The sequence below is a fragment of the Rhinolophus sinicus genome, chromosome 12 (assembly GCF_057876585.1).
Source record: "Rhinolophus sinicus isolate RSI-liver-muscle chromosome 12, RSI-T2T, whole genome shotgun sequence".
Classification (NCBI taxonomy): domain Eukaryota; kingdom Metazoa; phylum Chordata; class Mammalia; order Chiroptera; family Rhinolophidae; genus Rhinolophus; species Rhinolophus sinicus.
Window position 1 is genome coordinate 3,224,785 of NC_142512.1, and position 18,549 is coordinate 3,243,333.

Consider the following 18,549-nt stretch of genomic DNA (forward strand, 5'->3'; position numbering starts at 1 on the left):
AATAGCCAAAAAGCGGAAATCACTTTGTCCATCAACAGGTGACTGGGTAAGTAAAGTGTGATACGTCCATGCAACTAATGCCACTCAGCCTTCAAAAGGAATAAAGTGTGGGCACAGGCTGGACCATGGATGAACCTCGGAAACACGCTGAGTGAAAGAAGCCAGACACAACAGGTCACACATCACACGACTCCATTTCTATGAAGTATCCAGAACAGGCAAGCCCACGGGGATAAAAGGGAGACTGATAGTTACCAGAGGCTGGGGCAAGAGGAGGAAAGGGAATGACTGCGTAATAGGTATAAAACTTATTTTTGAGGTGATGAAATGTTCTAAAGTAAGAGCAGGCTGCTGGGTGCCCAACTCTAAATGTACTAAAAGCTATTAACGTGTGCATTTCAGAAGCGTGAAGTGCACCGCACGGTGTAACTGTACAACGTATACATCATTCACGTTGTTACCACCCAACACAAGACGGCGCCGCCATCAGCCTGGGTCCATGAACAACTCCGACGACCACACACATCGGACATGCAGCGTGAAGGAGAAATATGCCTTTGCCGTGTTTGGGCCACTTGAACGTGAGGGGCTGGTTGTTTTCACAGCATCATCTAACCCATCCCGACACACTCAAACATAGCCATGCTGTTTCATGTTCACGTTGAAAACCTGTCTGTAGACAATTAACTAAAACTCCTGGAAAAAGGCCAAGGTTGTGGTTCTGTCCCAACAGGGCCCAGACTCTGTCCCAAGGCCACAGTCTGAATCCTTAAAGACGGGAGACTGGGTGTGTGTGCAGGGTGGGGTGGAGGGGTGGGAGAGGGTAACTTAAAGAATCTGACTAGATGAGAATAACTCCTAGCCTGAAACAATATTTACAACTCATTACCCAATGGACTACCCTTCCAAAAATATGAAGAGCTCACAGGAATTGAGAAACAAGCAACCAATAACGCAAGAGAAAAACGGGAAAACAACGGTCCACAGAAAAATGTGAATGATCCTTACACGCAGGACAGCATGACCAGCTCACACTTCAGAAAAACACAAATTAAAACTACACTGAGATCGTCCTTACACCTGTCAGGCTGGCAAGACTGCAAACACTCGGCTACACCTGCCGCGAGGCAGTGAGGACGCAGACACTCCCGCTCGTCTCGCTGGTGCGAGTACAAAATGGAACCACCCTGTGGACGGCACCTGGCAAACTCTATCAGAACTACAAATGTGCTTCCCCTCGACGCAGCACGTCCCCGGGGAAGCCACCCCACAGAGCCACCTGCACATGTGGGGATGGGTGCCGAGAGCAGACTACTCCTGCAGGGGTGTTAGGAAACGTGATGGAAGCAATGCCCCAATGCCTTTGAATAGGGGATGGCTTTTACAACAAAACAAAAGGCACAACCTCTGTTCCTGCAAAATAAGGAACAACTTCATGATACCAATAGGCCAGAGAGCGAAGGCCACATACAGTGATTCTCCACATACTGACATGCAAAATCTCTAGACTATGTTGATAAGTAAAAAGCAATGTGTTTCATAGTGGGCTGTTTTTTATTTCACAAAAGGAAGAAATAAGAATATAAATTTTTGTTTGCTTTATTTACATAAAGAAACCCTGGAAGGCTATTCAAACGACTAAAAAAGGTTATCTGTTTGAGAGAAGAGAGGATGGGGCAGAGGAGATCAGAGGTGAAGGGCAAGATTTCTCAAAGCATACTTTAGTATCTTTTCACTTGAGAACTGTGTGGATGTACTGCCTATTCAAAAAGCATTACTTAGAAAGAAAGTCCCATCCTCATTAAAAAGAAAATAGAGCAGAGCCACAAAGGAGGCTCGGCAGACGGGTCTCATACCCGTGCAGCAGGCCGCACAGGCGTAACTGCCAGCCCAGGCCCCCTCTCCTTCCTCCTGTCAGACTGGGTCAGCGCCCTCCACCAACAGCTGCAGGCACAGACCACTGGACAGCCCTGTGTCTGTCCCTTCCAGCCCACGGACGTCATACCTGGAAGGTTACGAATGGCCTGCGGTGGCTTCCCCAGCAGTCTCCACCCCTATCCAACCTGCCATCCAGCTGGTCTGAGTTGTCCTGCTCCTGGCACTCCCCCCTGCCCTGCCCACGGATTTATGCACCGCCCCCCCCCCCCCCCATCAGTGCAGCCCTGAGCAGATCTGTCTCTGCAATCATCAGGGGCAGGGAAGGGAAGAACAAGCTCTGAGCTGCCACTTGTGCAGCAGCGGGGCAGTGGCACAGCACTGGGGACGCATGTCAGTCAGCCACAACCCAGCTGCACAGCTCCCGTGGCACAGCCTACAGGGGGTAGAGAAACCCAGACGGACGACCCCCTCTAATGGAAGCCTAAAGGGTACAGGCCAGGCCTGGAACGTGCAAGGGACTGCTGAGGTGGACAGCAGCAGGCAAAACGCATTCCAGAAGCCAGTCTGGCAAGTAAAGAGAGAAAGCAGTGAGAGGTGAGGCCAGAAAAGAAGACAACAGGCCAAACAGCGATGGGCCCTGGGTGCCAGTGACACAACTGGGACTCTTCGTCCAGCCACTGAGGGGTGCGGGGAGCCGCGCTCTCATCCATCTCACTCCAGGCTCATCTGGCCTCTCACCTGGACCCCCCACCCGCACATGCTCGTCCAGCCGGCCTGGCCTCTGTGAAATCAGGGAACAAAGTGTAAAAAGGAAAGACAAAAGCTGTATGTGCAAAGGAAAGGCTTCCACCCTCAAAGGGGTGCCATTCTTGTATCTGAAATTTCCCTCTGTAGTGACCCAATGTTCTAAAGACAACAAATCAACGAGGCACCACATTCCTATTTAAGAAAAACAACAGCAAAACCAGATTTCCGCATCATCTACTGAAAAGAGAGAACGAGGCTGATTCCATATTACATTCTCATAAGCCCCACCAGGGCAGGTTTTTTAAATCTCTTATTTCTGAAACCTTGATTCAGAAGCTAGTGTGTTAACGAATGAATTTTTTCTTTTAAAGAAGACATTTATTTCCCTTTTCAAGTTTTAAACCAATTTTTTCTTCCAGATGAATAAAAGCCTTCATAATCGCCTTTAAATTTCTATTGAAAGGATTTCTTAAACACCCACCAGTTGGTAGTGTAATGTGGCACATAAACACAAACGCCCATTTGACAAGTCCGCAGTAAGCCGTCCGCACCCCGGCACTGAAAGCTGCACACAGCGGGACCGCTGCCTCCCTGTCCGCCCCCCCCCCCCCCCCCCAGCACCGCGGTCTTGTGGGAAGGCCGACTCTTCCCAGTACTGCCATGCAAAGGAAAGCTCTGAGCCATCCCACGGTAGTCACATCACCGGCCATGAAGACCCATGGGTACTAAACAAATACCCAACAATTTAGAGAAAATCAACCAAAATACTAAGAGCAACTACAATGACAGGCAATAGGCCAGGTTCTAGTTTGGTCCTTCTTACCTATACGAATTTTCTAAATTTTCTTTGATGACCATCAAAACAGGCATCCTAAGCATTCTCCGTGAGAGTACAAAACAAAGAACAGCAGCCGGGAAACACTACATTATACACAGTCTAGTTTGGTAGCGCCAACGTTACATTAGTCTTTAGGAATTACTGATAATCAGATGGTGAAGAAAAAAGGTAAGATTCTGTTCAAAGGCAAAAGAACTAAGTGAAAATAATCTGGTTTGGGATTTTTTTTTTTTTTTTTTTTTTTTGGTGGTGGGAGGGAATAAAGGGTTTGGTTTGGTTTCTTTAAAGAAACATTTGTTTCTTCAAATGCTAAAATCTGCCCAACACCTTGCAATCAGGTTACAAAGTGATTTCTTGTGCTATTTGCCATTTTCTTCTGCCAATAAAATACATGCTTTTAAATCAAGAAAGAATGTGTTTTCTTTCATAATTTCCTGTTTCTTTTTAGAGCAGGGAGAGAGTTTTTTTAAAGTGCAGGAGGTATCAGATTAGTTGCAAAGACCATGTTTGAAATTTTCTCTTTCATACACCGGGTCTTCTCTAGCAATTCCATTTTGTGGTAAACGGCTAAGCACAAATTAGGTCCCAAGTATGGGACGTGGGTCCTAAATAGCCCCCAAGACCTTCCCATAAGGCTGCACTACCACGACGCAGGCCCACGATTTCAGAGCAAACTCGCCAGTGGCTCCTCCGGCTCCTCCGCGGGCCTGGCCAAGAGGAGGCCCTCGCAGCTTCCCACTGGTGCCACCGGCAAGGAAAGCACTGGCAGCTACATCATCCTCTTTATTCTGCTTCTCTGAACTCAGACCACTGTCATTTGGGTCAGCTATACTCCCAGACTCCCTCTTTTTCATCTATTTATCCCTGCTTTATGGCTAAAAAGATGTGAAATGGCCTAAGGCAGCGGTTCTCCACCTGAGCCACACATGCGAATCTCTGGGGAGCTTTGGAAACAATACTCAGGCTCAGGTCCCATCCCAGCACAATCAAAATAAAGGTGGTGGGGACCAAGCACTGACACTGAAAACAAATCTCCCCGGGTGATTCTGATCAAAGTAAAGTAGACACGTTGAGAATCACTGGCTTACACAAACCCAGAGAACATGATGAAAAGCCAGTAAATGAAGCAACACAGAAAATAGGGAAATGGAAGGGGGGAGCCAAGTCAGAACCCCAAGTGCAGGCCACACGAGAGCTGGACGAGCTGCTGGCTGAGCTGAGCTTCCCAGTGACCAGAGCAAAGAGGATCCCTGTCGCAAGGCAGCAGTAAAACGGGGTCACAGGAGGAGATTCTTTCTGTCCCGGGCCTGAGAGGAACTCCTGCCTCACGCCCTCCGACAGGGGCCACCGGTGTGTATGCTGCAGTGCAGAGGACGCTTCCCAACTGCAAGACCGTAGCCACCTGAGAAGTGGAACGAGGCCACTCACCCCACTGCCGCCCTCGAGAAGGGCGCCCGCCCGTCAGCACTGGCTACGTGGGGCTGCCCACGAACTCCCCGTTGGAAGGAAACTGATGAAAATCAGTGTCTCCATATAAAACATGCTACCAAATCCACTTCATTTGCCACCCTGACAACAACGTATCTAACCTGCCATCCTGCACTCCAGCACGCTGTCACCAAAACACAAGGGCACAGACTCTATTTTACTGACTGTGTAAAGAAAGGAACTGACTCGGTGTCCAGCAAAACCAGCTCTTCTGTCACTGTTGTCATGAAAACACTACTAACACCAAATCTGTCCCCACGTCCCGGGATAGGACGAGGTCCCAGAGACTGCTGAGCATTTCCCTGGACACCAGCGTGCAGGAGGGCCACTGCCACCCTCAGACCCGCGGCTGTGGCCTCTCAGGTCTAAGAAGGGCAGGGTTCTCCCCGGATGCAGCCTGTTCAGCAGGCCTCACAGCCACTGATGACAAAAAACAACCAGAAGATGCCTCGAGCCCCTTATGTGCTGACATTATGTACCTACCACGTGCTTTCCTGTCACATACATTACACTTCAGTAGTAAGTTCTTTTTAACTGTGTGTGTTGAAATCAATGAAATCAAGAGGAAGAAATCTTTCTTCAAAGAGGAACCATTTAGTGACCCTAAAGAGGCAGGAAACAGGAGTGTCCCCAAGAGCAAACTCTCTTCCAAGGAGAAGCCACCCAGCAGTGGACCTGAAGAGGCTGCTGGAAGCAAGAGCAGCAGCTCCAAGAAAAAGCAGAAGCTACGAAAGCTGTCCCAGGAAGACCACAACGGACAGTACCCTGTGGGCATAACCACCTATAGCGACATTTCCCCACCCAACCCGTGTCCCAATAAAAACAAATTCACAAGGAAAAACAGAAACAAAGAGAAAGTCAGCCTCTTGCCCCCCCATACATGACATTTTCTATCTGATCCATGCACCCCCTCACCTGTGAAAGTAAGCCCTGTGTGAGTTAAAGTAGCAAGTACTCACAACAGCCAAAGGTGGAAACGCGAGTGTCCACCCGCAGAGGAATGGAGAAACAAAGTGCGGTCTAGACACACAGTGGAATATCATTCAGCCATAAAAAGAATGCAATAATGACACATGCTTCCAGGTTCAACCACGTGGATGAACCTGGAAAACACTCTGCTAAGTGAAAGAAGCCGACACAAAGGGTCACATATTGTGTGATTTCATTATATGAAATGTCCAGCATCGGCACATCCTCAGGGATGAAAGCAGATCAGTGGGTGCCAGGGAATGAGGGGTGTAGTGACGGCTAAATGAGTACAGGTTTCCTTGAGGGGTGATTGAGGGGTGATGAAAACCTCTCGAACTAGACAGCGGTGAGGGTTGCACAACATTGTAAATGTACTTAATGCCACTAAATTTTACATTTTAAAACGGTAAATTCTATGTATTAATTTTACAATGAAAAAACTAAAATAGCAGAACTTTCCTTGTTTTGCCCTAATAGAAATGCTAATAAAATTCAACGTAAATCAAGACTTTGTATACAGATGACCTTACTGTGCGTGAGCCTGACAGCAGAGTTGCAAACTATGTGAGCAAAACAAACAGGCCTCGGGGAGAAACGCCAGCCCCGCACATAGGATATGAGAGCAGCAGCACAGAAATTAAGCTCAGCGTTCCACAACGGAAAACAGCCAGCCTCAAGCCCAGAGCATGTGAAAATCAGAATCAGGGTGGCTGGCGGTCATTCTTCACTGACAGAGCAGGTTCCCGAGTCCATGCCTGTTAGATACACACCAAGGCACCAATCACTGACGTGAAGTCTGGGACTTGCTCTGAAGTAACCCAATGAGGGGAGGCGCGAACCAAGATTGAAATTATTGAAGCTGAGTGGTGGGGTTCACTGAACATTTTGTTTTTATATGTTTGAAATCCTCCATAATGAAAAGTTTTGCTTCGTTTTCAAGCAAGTTTCTAAAGATCTTTAACACGCTGGCTAAAGACCTGGATGCCCTTTAACTGTCAAATTCTGGGGACTTGCCCTGCTGCCCTCCACCTGAGCCCCACAGCGCAGGTCCATCCATAAGAGGCCACACAGAGGGGCCCTCAGAAAATAACCCGGCCCCGTCCGGGCCACCAATCGGCGGCACATGGAGATGACTGGCCTGCTCCTTCACACTGCACAGCAGTCTGCTATCTGAGCCTGAGAAGCCTGCCCCCAAATCAGCTGTCAGCTGGGGTCCAGGCAATGCCTGCAGATGAGGGAACCTTTCACCAAAATGTCTTAACAGCCCCCAGAGCCCCCGACCACAACAAACAGCTCACCTCCAGGCCAGGGTCCGAGGAAGCAGGACGCCGCCAGACTCCGCCTACATGCAGCAGGAGATTATATTGCGATCGCCTATTGTTTCTCCTCCCTGTTCTAGAATTAGCTTGGCGGGTGTGAGGGAGGCGAGGCAAGGCAGGGGTCTCCAGCTCACTCCCCATCGTCTTGTCTAGGAAAGTACGTGGCACACACACACCCGCCTAAATGTTGTGTGAGCCTGATTCGTGATGGATACTGCTCCAAAGGCATATCATAAAGACTTGCTTTTTTACAAATGCCAATGCAAGACACAAAATGGAAGACACCAGAACGGACTAGTGTTGGGTGCCAGAAAAGGAGGGGACAGGAGACGAGGAGTGACGTACAAACAATACCACCTAAAATAGCACCAGAGATGCTCTGGAATGCAGAGTCCGGGTCAAGGAGAGGGGAGCACGGAGGGAAAGGACAGGTGTGTGCCAGGCGAGGAGTGTGTGGCCCAGGGCGGGGGCACGGGAGCAAGGAGGAGGGCACTGAACAGCGAGGCCGGCAAGCTCACCACCCTGAACCCCCGACACTGCCATGCGCGCTCTGCATAAGGCCCTGGGTCCCTGGAGCAGGGCCCAGGCAACTAGGGTGACTGACCAGGCACCCTGGGAGGGGTGGGGGCTCTGGAGAACTGGTGCGCGGAACCCCATCCAGAGCCCCCCATCACTGGTGCTGACACAGTGTTGCCAGGCAACAGTGCAGGCCCCCAGTCGCCAAGTGTTCCCATTTGTCAATGGAGCTGCAAGTCTGGAGTGCTATGTACGAGTTCCTGATTTTCATGTTGGCAATTGTGGTCGACAGAATAATGGCCTCCCAGAGAGGTCCCCATCGTAATCCTGGCTGCACGCAGAGGGGAACTGAGGTAGCCAATGGAATTGAAGTTCCTAATCAGCTGACCTTAAAAGAGCGAGACGACCCTGGATTACCCCGTGGGCTCTGGTCATCACAAAGGTCCTTAACCGTGGAAGTGGGAGGCAGAAAAGTCAGTGTCGGAGTGATACGTGAGAAGAGCAGGACTGGCTATTGCAGGCTTCGAAGACAGAAGGGGCCAGGGATTAAGGAATGTGGGCGTATCTAGAAGCTGGAAAAGGCAAGGAAACAGAGCTCCCCTGGAGCCCCAGAGGAACGCAGCCCTGGCTACGCCACGGTTCTAGCCTGCTAAGACCCATGCTGAATTCCTAACCCATACACTGTGCTGTTTTAAGCCACTGTGCGTGTGGTCATTTCTTATAGCAGCCATAGGACTCTAATATAGCAACCAATATTAATTTTTAAAAACAGTACAGCCCAACAAAACGCATGTGTAGGTTGCATCGGGCATGGACCACTTTTGTGCAGCCCACACTGAGGAGACCTGAGGGCAGGGGCATCTCCTGGGTACCCAGCACAGAGCCCGGCACACGATCACTCTCTGACACAGCGCAAGTTAACTACTAGGCCCCTTACCTTTACGACCTGGTCATAACATTCTCCAGGGATTTCTGGAAAACAGCACTGCTTGCTGTAAATTCTATTCCCCAGGGACTGTTAACCACAGCATCAGCTCGCTGCCTACGCTTTACCCTGGGACCTGAGAAACCGGCTGGGAGTAAAGGAGGGAACGAATCCTTCTCAACCCCCCCTTCTCATGCCGACAGAAAGAAGGGGGGGCTTTTCGGGTCCATGGCGGCCTTGACTCCTTCCCAACGGCCCCCAGGGCACTCTCCTGCCGCCCACTGCAATGACCTCACTTTGGTTTTTTTAAACAGCAAGGGACACTTTCCGAATGAGCTCTTTTTAGTTCCCCATGTTCAGAGCAGAGCAGAGCTGCTCTGATTAGAGGCAGCGTGGGGGACCCACGGCCCTGCCCACTCACCACTAAAGACTGCGTGAAAACCACAACCCAACTCAATCTCCCCGGGCTCCCTGCCTGGCAGCCTGCAGCTGGGCCTCTGCCGTGTATCCAGCCCTCCCTCCTTCTCAGCCCGAGCCCGACGCGTCACCCTCTGGACACAGCTCTGTTCCCTCAGCCTGCAGCCCTGTCTCTGTCACCGAGCACTCCCACTTCTCCTTCAGGGCTCTACTTCCCTCGGAGCCTTCTCCGACCCCCAGGTTCACCCTGCCTGACACCACCTCCTAAACCTCTCTCTCCAGGGACTCACATTACTTGTCCCTACGTCAGCAGCCAGTCTGCAGACGGTAAACCACTTGAGGGCAGGAATTTACATCTTATCACTGTGTGTTCTCAACCTATAGAATATAATACACATGTGCTCAATAAATATTAAATAAAGACTGAATGAATTAGCCTATAAAAATGTTCTTCTGTAACTACTATAAATTACGGTATGGAATATGCATTCAACGTACCAAGTAAAACATTACTCTTTAGCTAATAAAGTGAATCTATCTAAGTTAGGAACTCTAAGTTACAACATAATTACTTTAAGGAAAATGTAGTTTTACATTTCCAAGCAGTGTCTGGGGCAGGCCTTACAACTGGGAGCACAGGAAGGACCCTGGCGGCAGGCTTGAATGGACAGATGAGAACGTGCTGGGCCTGCCCTGTAGACCTGGCTGCAAATCAGGCTGAAGGATTACCAAACGGGTCACACCTCCTCTTGCCCCCACTCTTTGCTGAGGCAACCTCAGCAGCCCAGGTGGCCCTCTGCTTCCCGCTCACCTGCCACCCCTCCCTCCACAGCACCCATACCTCATTTCTGTGAGGGCTTCTTGCTCTCTCTGGCTCCAGTTCTCTCCCACCTCCTATCCTGCACTCCCAGAGGCTCCCCTGAGCACACAGTTCAGCTTCTCAGCCCACACAGCCATTAGAATCATCTGGAGCACTTCTGAAAGTACTACCGGCCCCTCCTCCACGGTCTGGGGTGGGGCCCATCACAGGCGTTTTAAAAAGCTTGGCCTGCCGGCCGGGCGTGCGATGTGCAGGTGCAGCCAAGGGCAAGAACTGCAGCTCACGGGGTGTCACAGCCACACCTCCGCCAGCACTGCGGGGGGGGGGGGGGGGGGGGGGCCTTCCCTCTCACACACACCCTTGTTGCTGCCTCCGGAACTGCGACCTAGCCTGTCTCATGAAGCCAGTCCAGCCAGGCCTCGCCCACACAAATCATGCCACTCTGCAAGGCCCCTGCCAGGGAGCCCCTCCCCAAGCCGTGCGCTCCCTGCTGCCAGGGCTCTGCCTCCTCAGAGCCAGGGTGTCTGGCCACCGCGGTCCTCCCTGCTCCCAGCAGGCATCCACAGGCAGAGCCGCTCCCGCTCCCGGAGCCTGCACCACGCATGAGCCACAGGCTGGCAGGCGCGGGCCCAGGCCACCCCCAGCTTGTCTCGCTGTTCGCTCCATCTTAGATGCCTTCCCATCTGCCTTCCGCTCCTGAAACTACTCCCTGTCCTTCGAGGTCCAGCTCAAACCCTATCTTCTCCCTGACACCTTCCCTCACTCTTCTAGACTTTTCTCCATTCTTGATCTGACAAAGAATCAAAATCACAGGTCAACAAACCACCAATTTCTAATTGTCTCAAAAGTGTTACCTGTGTCTTCTCAATTAGACTAAGTTCTTGGTGGCAAGAAACATGGCATTTTACTTACACCCATCGTTTTGACTCTAGAGTTCATGTGTTGCATATTTTCCCAGCTGACACTGATCTCAAATATTCTGCCCCACTATCGTGAAACTGTCTTTGATTTGATGCTCATAATTCTACATCAACTGGACTGGCGCTCATAAAGTGGTGTAAAAATTATTTCTGATCATGTTTCCCAACTTTTTGGACCCAAAGTATAGTCATTATATCCCAGGACAGCTCTGGGTATCAAAAACCGGCACTCGGGGAGGACTTGCTTTCAAGTAAAAATGTGACTTTCTAGCCTGTCAGTATTTATTTATTGCTGTGATTATTTGGGGGGGAAGGGCAGAGAAGGGGGCAGACCTTGAATAGCAACTCTTAGCGCTCATGATTCATTCACCTCCGAGTCTTAAACAGTTTACGAAACAGCACATTCGAGCCCAAACCTCCAGGGCCTCCCAGGAGCAGAGGGCAGGTTCTGACGGGTAGCTGGTTACCATCCCTGGGCTTGGGAGCTGCAGGCAATTATCAAACCTTGGGAAAGTGCTCACACCCCAGCCTCCTCCTCCACTGTAAGACCAGCAAAATGACCCATCTGCTGGAAGTCATGTGTTAACTGCCTCCTGAGGAAAGAGGTGCTTTATATTTTTATTTACACGTAACTGTTGAAGACGATCAAGTTCTGTATGAATTCGATCCTGTTATAAGCACAGCATGACCCGACGATCTGTGGTCCTTAATTCCCACAGGTCATGTTTGTAGAACAAATGTGCAGAGCTTCAGGATTACAGAGCAAAAAGAAATGGCCCCTTTCCTCAAAGAGCAATTTAGGCAGTTATTTTAACAGAGCTTTGCAAACACGAAAACCCTTACCAGCCCACACAGACTTCCTCCCAGCCAACCCAGCTGCCCCCCCCCCCCCCAGGTCCCTGTTGTACTCCTCCGTCCCGGCAGCTGGCGGTCCTGGAATCTACTCCTGTGGCCCTGGACAGGGAGGTGAGGTGTTGTCATAGAAACACTTTCATGAGGCTCCAAAAATCACAGGCGTGTGACTGAATTCAGGGTGGGTGCGTGTGAACAAGGTTGGCGTCTCTGAGCCTCAGCTTGCTCATCTGTGCGCTGCCCACCTCCCAGGGCTGTTGTGCGGGGACAGTGAGGCAATGGGAGCACCTGGGAAGGCTAGAGTGAGGTAGTGGAAATAATGTGGTTTTGAATCTGCTGCAGGCAGCAGCGAATACCAGCCGGGGCACTTACTGACTTGCGGCCGGGGACAGGCTGCTGAACCCCTCTGAGCCTTAGTTTTTGCGTACATGGAAAGAGAAATGGTGACAGGCCTTGCAGAAGCATGATGGCAATTAAATACTGTGCACAAAGGAGTAGCACAGGACCTGATACACAGGAGACAAAAAACGTCAGGGCTCACACACCCACACCCACGTGCTTGGTCTCGACGAACAAGCTGATAATCACCACTGCAGGAAAAAAAAGTTTTGCCAAACTCTAAACACTAAAGAATATTAAATCAACCTGAATTGTCGGAGGGGGAGGAGTGACTTCTATGAACAGCCATGGCCACCCTCCTGACCCTGGGGGCATCTGCTCAGAGACCAACCTCTCTCCCCTTGCCTTTTCCCAGCTGCATTTCTGAAAGGCCTTGACAGTGAACATCTTGCCTGATGTGTGGGACTGAACTGGCTTTTCAAACAGGATCTTAGATTTATGGCCTCCTCCCAAGGCTCTGGCATTTTCTTTCCCTTCATTGAGGAAAACACAGACTGACCCACACAGTGACAAGGCTTGTGACCACTGTCCAAATCAGAAGCACATGAAGAACAAAGTGAAAACATCTCTTTGAGAACCCAGTTCCGTGGCCAGGGTCAGGCCACCATCTTCTGAGCGACCCTCAGAAGCATGTCAGAGACAGAAAAGGCGTTTCCCCTGCACAGCCGCCCATGTGGCCCTTACACACCTTCTCATTCAGTGCCCTGGGCCAGGGCTCCCAGGGCCAGGCACCAGGCCAGTAGCACCAGCAGCCCCTGGAAACTGGTCACTCTCAGGCCTCCCCCAGACACACTGAACCAGGAACGCTGGGGTGGAGCCCAGTCCTGTGTCTAACACACTCTCTGGGTGACTCTCAAGTGCACTGGAGTCTGACAAACACCACTGCTTTGCTGTCAAACGGCTATTAGCCCCACTTTAGAGGCGAGGAAACCAAAGGTCAGTGGGTAAACGCCCGAGGCCCCAGCCAGGAGGCCAATATGTGCCCACATCAGATTCCAAAGCTATTGGTCACGCGGCTTTGTAGCCAAATTGTCTGCACCATTTGTTGCTCTCAGCTACTGAGCCACGAGGATACAACCAGGACGCTACCTTCAGAGAAGCGGGAGTGAGAAGGATGAAGCCTGCACTCAGAAGTGATTAATTATAGATGCTTTTAAGTCCACATCAGGCATCAGCCCGAGACGGCCAGCCACCCCTCAGGATGAGGCCGCCGCTCCCTGATCACTTAGCAGCCAGGCCGCCACGGAGAGAACATGGGGGTGCCCCTTCATTTACAGTCCTGTGTGCACCCAGCTCCCAACAGAAGAATTAAATGACCTGTTGTGTCCAGAGGGCTAGCAAGTGCAGCCTAGACACTGGCTAGACCAGGACCAACAGGAAGGCTTTTCCGTGCCCAGGCACAAAGCAGGCTCCGTCCCTGGGAATGCTAAGAATGAGTCACCAGAAAGAAGCCAAGGGTGTCCAGGGAGCATTTTAACAATGTTGCAGATCGGGTTCAAAGGAGGCAAGTCTTTTTTTTTAATCAAACCCTAAGTCTAGCATCTGTCAGTTCAAGCAGTCTACTGAATTCTACAGTAAGTGCTTTCACAGATCCTAAGATTTAGGAGAAAGACAGAAATTTCCTCATTCACAATTCCCAGCCTTCTAAATAAACTTGGTGGTGATTTTCAGATCACTAGTTTACCCTGTAATTTAAATGAGTACCTATTACACTGTGGGGCTTCCTACAAGGAGCTGGTGGAGTAGGGGGAACCCAGGTTTGGGACTCACACAGACCTGCATTTAACTCCTGGCTGTGCCAGTTCCTCAAAGGATACGTAACCTCTCTGGACCTCAGGTTTTCCACGCACGGATGGATGGTAATCCCTATGTTATACATCAATGTGAAGACAAAATAAAATTTTATGTTAAAAAAAAAGGGGGGGGGGGGCTGCTGAAACCGCTTTGCAGTTCAAGACATCAAAAACGTACCTGCCTGACTGAAAAGTAGGTATAGCTGGGTGCCACTGAACACATTCACTTAACCACAGGGACCCTTCCTTCACTGTATTTGTTTTCTAAGTTTCTGTTTTAGACACCTTGAACAAGCTAATTAAGATCCAAAAAAGGTTCCATCGACAAACTTATCAGAAAGCTTGTCAATTTCCAAAAAAAAAAAAACCTCAACAGATAGATATAAAGTCATTTCACAATGCGTCTGACAAAAACAAAAATGTACTTTCTTCCAGCCTCACCAATCTTAATAACATCATCTCAGAGTCCTCAGTCCATTGGCAATTTGCAGTAGGGCTCTAGCAAGTCTTCACCTTGTGAGACTCGCTTTGCAAATGAGGTAACGAGTATACTACCATTGTGGAATCCAGCAGGCCTGTTCAAATCCCTGGGTGTGTGACCTTGAATACATGAGTTAAGCCCCTCGGTCTCAGTTTCCTCTTCTGCAGAAGAGGGATAATACCCTCGTGGTTGACATATGACTGCTGAACCAACAGCAGTGGTTTTTGCAAAGAAGAGACAGAACGGTGGAGCCTGTGGTAAGAGATCAGTAAGTTTGTCCCCTGGCCTCCAGGACTACCTATTCACACGCCAGGCCTTTACTGAGCACCTACCATGTGTCAGGTAGAGACTGAGCTGGGTGCTGGAGAAGTAAAGAAAGACAGGGCAATCACTAGTCTCAAACTGTCACAGTGTCGCAAGAGCCCCAGATACATAGACAACGTTATAAATGCTCCAAAAGCCTGGGGTGGTGAGGCTTAGAGAGCAGAGTCAGAGGGGCCCAGACACTGGTGGAGTTGGCCGGCAAAGGCTTGACACAAGTTTGTTTAAACTGAAGACATGACTTGGAAGTCCAGCAGAAAACAGGGAGTAGGACTAGATATTTTCTCATATCCTCCCCAACCTCAAATTCCCCAAATCCAAGCCCTCTGATTTTTCCAAGGCCCAGAGTCATCAGGCACTCATGCCATAAAATGACAACCTCCATGCAGACAGGAAGGCTCTGGGGAACAGTGAGCACAATTGCCAAAACACTTTGAGAACTTCAATGCATTTTCCAAGAGCACTGATATGACAATGACAATCCCATGCATGAGAATCTCTTAGCACTTTAGTCCACAAAGAACTGAAAGCTGCCACTCCTCCTAATGAAATCTTAAAAGAAGCCGCCGCCATCTACCCTTTAAATTCAGGAAAAGCCACATTTATTAAAGCAGAGCTCCCAAAAGTTTTCAACTACTTTTGCAGGACTCATCAGAATCCCAACTCTCAGGAAATTCACACCTTATTACAGAACACATAAAGAAGTTACTATTTCTACCGAGAATTTCTACAAAGGATGGGCCATTTTTCAAGACTGCATACACCACGCTAGGTATCACCACTTGAAAGTTTTACGTTTCTTCACACCTCACACACGTGCTTGGCACAACACACATTGCTAGGAGACAGTTCTCCACAGAGCTCCCCACCTGCCAGACTCAAGGTTCAGGGAGGCAAAAAGCCTGTGTAAACCAGAAGCGCTCAATACATGCCACAGGACTATCCAAAGTTGCTTCTGGTCCAGCCACTTGTGGGATGCAGTGTTGAATCATGATTTAGAGTCTTTTGCACTTAACCAAACTCTTTAATATCCAGTATCTCATTCAATGCTTACAAAAGAATAGCCCAGTGAAACTGGTAAGGATGACTAACCCAATATTAAAACTAAAGAAACAAATAAACTTTTGAACTGTAAACACAAAAATACAGATAAACAAAAGATGAGAAGATTTTGGTGGTTTTTCCAACATAATCACTGGAACAAGTACTATTCAGAAATAACTGTAGTTCCCGTTGATGCACATTTAACTACAGATGAAAACCTAATTATCAGTGCAAACTCAATCACTGCTGTGCAGGATTCAGTACATGATTTTTGTCAGCACCTGTCTGTCATCTAGTATCTAGAGTTGTAAGATGCACAAGTTTTCTGCCAAATCTTCGTTATCTTATGTAATTGGGGGCTGGGAAGGGGAGAAGACGGCATGGATAAGTCAAATTCACCCTTTAAAATCATTTTAACCCCTATTCCAATCCCTTCTTTACAGAGCATTTTCTGGAAATGGAAATAAAGAACTCATACTTCTCATCTTTTCCTGCCCATTGAGTGAATGTTAAAAATGAGAGCGGAGGGGGATAATCCTGAACATCTCTCCAAAAAACAAAAATTCTAACATGTCATGGAGAGGGCCCTGGAGACCCAGCTTCCAGTTCTGGCACTGACACATATTGCTGTGTGACCTTGAGCAAATCACTACATCTCTGAGCCTCAGTTTCCCCATCTGATGGTTAAGCCCCATCCTCTTTTCAAGCACAGACTTCAGGTGCTGTCCTAGGGGAGCAAAACTCGGAAGGTGCCCCACACGGAGCCTCCGGGTGGAGGAATAGGCTTTCACCGGCCCCTGCTGGGGTTTCTGGGGAGAAAAAAACTGCCCCTCCCGCAAAGCCACTTGGCCAACTCCAGGTCGAAAAAAAAAAAAAAAAAACCTGTTGGCACCGACTCCTGTAGGAAGGGCTAGCCTCTCCCAACGCGCTCGGCTCCTGGGGAGCCGCCCCACCGGGAAAGAGAGGAAGGGTCTCGGGAAGAGGCCGGCTCCCACGCACCCATACACCTACCCGATCAGCCGAGCAGGACCGCCGGGCGGGGTCTCTGCCACCCCACGCGGAACAAAAGGCAGCTGGAGCCTGGCTCTGCCGCCCCCGTCCCCGCTGTGCTGTGGGGGGGGGGAGGGAGAACCTGCTCCCTGGGGAGGAGAAGGGTGCCCCGCTCCAGCCCAAAGGACAGGCGGGATGCTGGCCACAGGGCAGCCCTGCCCCGACTCCTGGGGGGCACGGGGGCTGGGCTCTGCGCCTGGGCGGGGGGGCTCGGGCTCGGCTCCGGAGGGAAGGGGCGCCTGGTCCGGGGAGGGCGCAAAGTGCTCGGGGAGGACGGCTGGGGCTCTTCCAAGCTTTCAGGTGGAGGGCGAGCGCCTGGGGCGGCTCCCGCATCCGGGGTGCGAGTAAGGGGAGCCCCAGACTCCGAGGATATACACCAAAAAGAGCTCCCAGCTCGGGAAATGGGGGGATGAGGAGGTGGTCCTTGCAGCGGAAAGAGGGACCCAGATGCGGAGGAGCCACGCTCCAGCCCGTGGGGCGGGGCCCGGGTGGAAAGCAGGGGGTCCTGCCCGAGGTGCAGACTCGGACTGGGCAGCGGGGGTGCACGCGGCGCGGGGCTGCCTGTGGGGAAGCCTGTGTTCTGGGGGCGTCCTCCCCTGGGAGCGGGGAGGGTCCGCGCCCCAGGGCCCCGCTCTGGTCCCCGAGCCCCGCGGGCCCCGGCTCACCTCCGCTCCTCCGGGCCGGCCCAGGTGCGTGGCTGCGGCCGCCAGTAGCTCTGGGGAGGCGGGAGCGACGCGAGCCCGCGGAGTCGCCACCGCGTCTAGCTCCGTTTGACACCCACACACCAGCCAACATGGCGGCCGGGAGGGGGCGCGCCGGCTGCGTGCGCGCGCCCGCCGGCCCCGCCCCACCAGCCCGGGCCCCGCCCCCACCAGCCCGGGCCCGCCCCCACCAGCCTGGGCCCCGCCCCCACCAGCCCGGGCCCGCCTCCACCAGCCTGGGCCCCGCCCCCACCAGCCCGGGCCCCGCCCCATAGCCCGGCCCAGGCCCCGCCTCCCGCGGCGTCCACCCCAACCTGCCCACCACGCCCGGCGACCAACGCCGGAATTCCCTAAACAACTTCCCAAGCCCCCCACAGGGGCCGCGGCGACCCCCAGCCGCCACACAAACCTGGCAAATTCATACCCGAACCCAAGCACTCGACCACCTTCACTCAGACCCCGCACAAGTGCCCCCCACCCCATACACATCCCGCAACTTCTCACACACCTCACCGCCCTCTGCACACACGGACCAACCCTTCCTCAGCTGAAACTCCCGTTCTTACCCTCGCAGTATGCACTTGTGAACCTTAGTCGGCTGGGGCTCCTCTGGGGAGGTGGCCCCGGGAGGGGGCGACGGCGCTGCTGGGGACTGGTCGTGCTCAGTTTCCTGAGCTGGGTGCTCGGGTCACAAGTGTGTGGACTTCGTGAAAATGCACTGATGTACACTTTAGCTGTGTGCACTTTAATGTACGTGTGTTATACTTCAATAAAATTATTCCGAGAAGGGATGCACAGGCTTTGCTAGACTGCCAAAGGGGTGGTGGCACTAAAAAGATGGGGCTCCTTGGCTCACCATAGCCCTGACATGAGGGATTATTAGACACCGGAGGTGCAGGCTCACGCCTTCACGCGTCCTCACACTCTCACCAGAGTAACAGGGACCATCTCTTCCCTCTGGATCAACCAGTTCCCATAAGGAACCTACTATGTGCCGAGCACGCAGTGCTTGGCACAGAAGGACACAAAGACAAAGCTGGAGGAGAGGCAGAGCCTGGAGCGCTTCCCAGG

At 51.4% G+C, this 18,549-nt stretch overlaps 1 protein-coding gene across 4 annotated transcripts in view; it reads right to left on the reverse strand.

The window, feature by feature from the left end:
- Window positions 1–17,602, reverse strand: part of EPN2 (epsin 2) — a 77,939-nt gene extending 60,337 nt beyond the window's left edge. The window contains exon 1 of one of the 4 annotated variants that reach the window (XM_019753747.3): window positions 17,443–17,602. The gene's annotated coding sequence lies outside the window, so the exon portion shown is untranslated. Of the gene's footprint in view, window positions 1–9,938; window positions 10,060–17,442 lie in introns of those variants that run through there. The other 3 variants (XM_019753743.3, XM_019753746.3, XM_088801858.1) reach the window with 3 other exon arrangements.
- Between the last annotated feature and the right edge of the window lie 947 nt (window positions 17,603–18,549).